Raw genomic sequence first — 7,128 nt, 5'->3', positions numbered from 1 at the left:
AAAAATAAATATAATATATATCTTAATTAACATTAATAGTTAAGATTATTGGAATACCGTTTAAAAACTTTCCGGATATGTATACTGTTGAACACTAGTACCTACAAGATTTCTTAAATTTATCCTAATCTGATGCGTTTGCTAGCAAAAACAATTTCGTGAATTAGAAATTAAATGTGCTTACTTTATTACGAAATGGTGATGGAAACATGAGGTCAGAGAGAGAGAGAGAGAGATCTGGTTAGGGGCATTCTCGTCAAACACAATTTTAAAATTATTAATGAAAGGAGACAAAAGAACTGTTGAATAAACAGAGACAAGTTTGACAATGACATCAAAAGTCAATAGGCCACGTCAACCCTTGCCTTGCAGCACCACACCTACTTTGGTCAAATAAGTAACAACCCCCCTTCAAAGAGAATCTCTCGCACACACAGATTGATGAAACTGCTTTTATCTATAAAATGAAAACAAAACTAAGAATGAAACTACTCAAAAATACCTAGGAATTTAACATCCTTTTTCACCACATCATTTTGAAAAATTTTTAAGTGTATTAATATACTGATATTTTAATAATTTTTAATCGTTAATTTTAATTATAAAAAAATATATAATATATATAATTAAAATTTACTTAAATACCAATAAACTGATATATTTAAAAATTTTGAAATTTATTTTGTTAAAAGTGTAATGCAAACCAATTATCAAATCAATCACTTTCGCGTTTATTTTATTTTATTTTTAAAGAATATGGTTTCTAGAAGTATTCCATTCCATAGCTAGCTAGGCGATTTGAAATCGAGTTTGTCTTCTAGCCAAAATGAAGAACGGACTTGTCCACTTGCATTATGAAAAACACTTTCGCTATAAGATAACACACAATATATATATATATATATATATATATATATATATATGTTTCTTTTGGAAAAAAATTCATATTCATTAAAATAAAGTGGTCTTTCATTGTCAAAATAAATCAGAAATTAATATCAAAAGAAGAATATTCTACCCTTTAATAATAACAACCAGGCAGCTAGAGAGGAAACAAAGGGGAACATGATAATAAGAGAGTGCCGTTCATGTTTTTGATATATCTATGGGCTGTTTGATATGTGGCCCTAACCGTGTAGTGTGTGATTCATCACCTCGAATTAATGTAAATAATTTGTATCACTGTTTTCAAAATAACTTATATATGTGGGTGAAACAAAAATTAGATCTTTATTTTTTTAATCTTCAATAGACAATGAAGATTAACTATAGTCTTGGTTTTAACTTTTAAGACCAAGACCGAATCGATCACTTTAATTGGATTAATAAAAAAAATTAACTATTAAATTAATCTAATTTTAAACGAAAAATTAGTTATAACTAGTATTTTTATCCGTAATAACATCACGAAAATATAAATTTTTTAAAATTGCAGTCTACTTTGTTCTGACAGTGTAGTATAGATTATGCATGGTATAAAAGATTTATAAAATCAAACTATTTTTACAAAAAAAAAATTGTAAGTTGACAAAAGTCTCTCTAACTAAAAAGATCAAGATATCTGTAAATAAAAAAATCAAATAATAAGATTTTTAGTTATTATTTTTATATGAAAAGTCTAATTTTTATTAATAATTAATTTTAAGGGTAATTCACTCAACTAAGCCAATGAGTGAATAAAATTACACCAATCAGCCAAAAGCAAAACTGGTTCATGAATCAACCAAAGTGGCATTTCTATGTAGTTCGAATTAGGGTAATTCGAACTTCACACTCTATGTAATTCGAATCAGTCTTATTCGAATTACACACACACGCACACACCCACTAATTCGAATCAGGGTGATTCGAATTTCACACACACGCAATTCAAGTCCAAAGATGAAAAGTGCAGAGGGTACTGCTGTGTCCCAGAGCTATAACCACCTTTAGTCCCAGCTGGATTACTCGCTGCCATCTCATCGCTACTGTCATCAGCAATGATATCCGGCTCTACATCATCATCGTCAATATCATCCAGCAATGCATCGCCCAGACCAGCCGGTGCCGCACACTGTAAAGAAGTCGGCACCATATCCACGATACCAACCTCTCTGCCTCCACTATAGTTGAGATCAACAGTGAACGTCGGGGAGGCGACAGGTTCTTCCAGAGGTTCATTCACAGGGACGGATGAAGATGCACCAACAGGTCTGGAGCTAGAACCGGCTACCGTGCCTATAGCGTGGGTATTCCAGTTCGAACCCCCCGAACTATATACCACATCAACCAACTTCGCCAACAGCTCAAGTGTCCTAACTTCAGAAAACTGCCGACGACAATAAAATAGGACTTGCAAGTCCTCACCACTCCCTATCGTGAAACAATCACACTTCACGATTTCTTGCAGCACTGAGATCGGAATGCGATAGAATAACTTCTGAACCCATTTTACGCTTTACAGACCAAATTTCTGTAGTATAGAATTCACAAAGTCATCATAGCTCGTCATAGGCCTGATAAAAATATTGAGAGGATCCTTATCAGTGAACTTCACACCAGATCGTGTTTTCCTCTTAATCGATCATCTGTGATGAACCAACACTACAAAACTCTCCTCACTAGCCATTTTTTACTCTAATGAGATCAATCACGTTCACACCATATTTATACACGTCTGGCCCTGTATAATTCGAAACAGTATCATCCGAATTATAGCTTGAGTAATTCGAATCACCCCAATTCGAATTACTTTGGATTGCGTGTGTATGAAATCCAAATCACCCTAATTCGAATTAGTGTGTGTAATTTAAATCAGGTTGATTCGAATTAGTGGGTGTGTGCGCGTGTGTAATTCGAATCAGACTGATTCGAATTACGTGAGTGTGAAGTTCGAATTACCTCAATTTGAACTACATAAAAATGTGTCTCTGGTTAATTCATGAACCAATTTTACTTTTGGTTGATTGGTGTAATTTTATTCACTCATTGGCTTAGTTGAGTGATTTACCCTAATTTTAACATTCATTATCTAAATTTTAAAATAATTTAACATGTATACTTTTTAGGTGTTAACCATTAAGTCTGTTGCACAAATAGAAATAATTAATTTTTATACTTGCTATTTAAAAATAATATTTTTTCTCCATATGTATATAAAAATATAATTAGATATTAGCATAAAAAATTATACTAATAGTTATAAAATTAATTCAAAATTAATTTTTTTAAAAAAATTGAATCTTGATTCTAACTTTTAATTATAACATTTGTATTCTCTTCAAATTATATGTAATAAATATTTAAAAGAAGAGAAATAAAAATATAAATTAGAAAGATAAACAGTGAAATTTAAAACTAAATAAAAAATTATGTATATAATAACAATAATAATAATATTTTTTATTTAAATTATATTATTTTGTTAATTTTGATTTTTGTAGAAGAGAAAGATAGAAAAATAGAGAATAAGAGAAAAGAGAGAGAAAGATAAAGATGAAGAATGAGAGTGAGAGTGAGAGTTTGTTAATTTTGGAAGAAAAAAATTTATTTTAATTGTAAAAAAATATCGGATGACATATTTTGATTTGTCAAACTATTAATATAAAATATAAATTATATATAGAGTAAAAATAGTAGAGAGAAATAAAAAAATGGAGAGAGGTAGATGAGAGAATTTAGGAAGGGAGTTTATCAATTTTGAAAAAAAATATTTTCTCTCAATTTTAATAAAAGAGTGTCATGTGACACATTTGATTATTAAATTGGATAGTAATATATGATACATAATATAGATATATTTTAATTTTAATTTTAATATTTTAATTTTAATTTTAATGCAATGAAAGAATGTCATGTTGTACATTTTGATTATCAAATTAATAATTAGACATTGATATTGATAATGATATATAAAATAGATAGAGTGGTTGAAGGAATCAGAGAAATAGAAAAAGGAAGAGGAAGAGAGAGGAGGGGAAAACTCTTTAATTTTGGAGAGAAAGATTTGATTTCTATTATAATAAAAGAGTGATATATGACACATTTTAATTGTAAAATTAGAGATATATAATAAATATAATAATATATAATAAATATAATAAATATAATAGATTGAATCGATAGGATTGATAAAAAAAATTAGTTGATTAATTGAATTTTTTTAATAATTAATCATTTAAAATAATTAAAAAAGTACTTTTTAAAAGAATTATATATAAATATATTATTTTAATATTTTCAATTTAATTTTGACTAATTCTTTAATATTTTACATCTTTGATTTCACCCCTTCATCGAGCTATCTGCCATTTAAAACCTTGACTACTATAACCGTTTAACCTACAGTATTGTTAGTGTTGCATGTGTGAGGAGTGTTGAAGTTAGTCCCACATCAGAAAAAGTAAGGAAGAGTGAGGAGTTTATAAGATGAGAGACCCATTAACTTGACACCTTAAGGTTTTGAGTTGGATGTGGTGTCTTCTCATCTTATGTTCCTCACTTGATTCCTCCCCAGAATCTCTCCGGTTGTTGAGAGCTCTCCACGGTCGGCCCAACAAGTGGTATCAGAGCCGATAGTTAATCGGTCTGGTGGTTTTAAGGGGTATTCAAGGTGATGATGGACGAATACTCGTGGTGGTGGAGAAGTTAGAGGAGAGTTGATGCTTGATGTGGAGGCTCACACTTGAGGGAGAGATTATTAGTGTTGCAAGTGTGAGGAGTGTTGAAGTTAGTCTCACATCAAAGAAAGCAAGAAAGAGTGAGGAGTTTATAAGATGAGAAACCCATTAACTTGACAGAACTCTCCACAGTCGGCCCAACAAGTATTCATTATTTTAATTCTTAAAATATAAATATAAATATTAACTTTAGTTCGAAATTGTGAATATGATCATGTTAGCCTATATCTCACTTTCACAATTTTGTACTGTGTTTTTGTGACAAATCATATGCAGCGCATGATGTTAAATAACAAACTCGTATTTCATGTGATTTCTTAAGAATAATATATTAGGAGGTCATTCAGATAAAGACACTTAAAACGACTTTTTCTAAAGATGTTTTCATGTTGTGTTTTAATTGGTTTTTATATAATTTATTCGATGTTCCTCATCACATATTATTAAATTCCTCAAAAGATTTTCTTTCCAAAAACAATAAAAAATATTTAATTTGGACTAAAACAAAAAAGTAATAGATTAATTATTAAATTTTTTTTAAAAGATTATTTACATATATATATATATATATATATATATATATATATAACAAGCTCTTAAAATTTTTATAAATAAAAAAATAATTAATTTTTATTCGTATAATATATAAAACAATTATTATATTATTATTATATTATAGATTAAAATTTATTAATTTAAATTTTATTTTTATTTTTAATATAAGCATTAGAAATAAATAATTATTTTATAACAAGATGTAATGTAACAAAATATATATAATATTAATTAGTTTTTAAAAAATTCTGAAAAGATGGTTTTTTGTAATAAAGTATTTATTAAAAAATTAACATTATAAAAATTAATTTTAACCAATATGATATAATAGGTTATTAAATATATTTAATACAAAACACATTGAATATAAATTTTTATTGAGTTTAAATTTTAAATAATTTTTAATTAAATTTTAAATATTTTTATTTTAAAGAGTTAGAATATTTTAACATCATTTTTTTTGTATCTTTTTAATTGAGTCTTTGATTTTTTAAATTACAAACCTTATTTATAATTAAGAGTAATATTTTAACACTATCAATTAGTCACACATATAAAAATACAAGAACAATTATATTGTCATAATTATAATCTAACTTTATAAGCAATACAATATAATGAAACTATATATAAGTAATATAACTAAATTTTATCTACATCTATAGTCACATTTCATAAATAATATAACTAATTATATTTATGTTTATAATTAAAATATGAATAAAAATACAAAAAATTATCAGGATGACTTTCATTCATAATTTTTTTATTATTTTTGTTGTGAAAAGTTTAATTATTTTAATAATTAATTATTTTTTAAAAAGGATAATTGAACAACACAAAAAAGTCTTATTAAGAGTAATTTATTTATATATGATTAAAAAATAATTGAATAATTATATACGGTAAAAAATAAAATTAAAAATCATGGTTTTTTTTCTTTTTTCCAAAATTTATCTACAAGTAATTCTATAAATATTTTATGATGAACAAAAATATTAAACTCGTACTAACATTTATTCTAATAAAAAATTTATTTTTATTCTACTAAACGTTAAATAAACTATTGAAAAGAATTTGTTTTCTCCATTAGAGAAGAATGATAAACTTCCATATTTCTATTATGTTATGACAATAATTTGGCCTATTATTTTTTAATCTACATAATAATAATAATAATAATAATAATAATAATAATAATAATAATAATAATAATAATAATAATAATAATAATAATAATAATAATAATAATAATAATAATAATAAACAAGTATATCACAGTAAAAAAGGAAGCACGTCGCCAAATAATTTATCATCCGAATTATATATGAATCAAATTGATAATATGAGGGCTAACACTACAAAAATCGATAACAAGGTTAGGAACTTACAAAACCTTTCTTAAGATCATAGACAAATAACGTTTATATTTGTGTGATATATAAAACAATTATCATATATTATTATTATTACATTATATATATATATATATATATATATATATGTATATATTTATATGAGAAAAAAAGTCCAACTGTTTTAAAGTAAATTTTTTTTAATATTTGATTAAATGTTCTTATATTTAGTATTTTTTTTTGGCACTTTCTCTTAGTTAAAAATATAATCATTATAATTTTTTAGTTATTATTGTTAGGGGTGTTTACAGATAGGATATGACTGAAATTTCGATCCAATCCGCACTAAACTAATTAGATCAAATTCGATATTCGCACTTTTTATGTTTGGATCATATATCAAATATATCCATAAAATAAAAAATATTAAAAAATTTTATTTTTATAAAAAAAGTCAATAATTTTTTTGTTTACTTTTTAAAACATATTTACTTCTATCTGATTAAAGTATGGATCCGATTCGATCCAATCCGATCATCTTACAGATCAGATCATATCCT

Source organism: Arachis hypogaea, chromosome 6, assembly GCF_003086295.3.
Source record: "Arachis hypogaea cultivar Tifrunner chromosome 6, arahy.Tifrunner.gnm2.J5K5, whole genome shotgun sequence".
Taxonomy (NCBI): Eukaryota; Viridiplantae; Streptophyta; class Magnoliopsida; order Fabales; family Fabaceae; genus Arachis; species Arachis hypogaea.
This window is presented reverse-complemented; position numbering follows the sequence as displayed.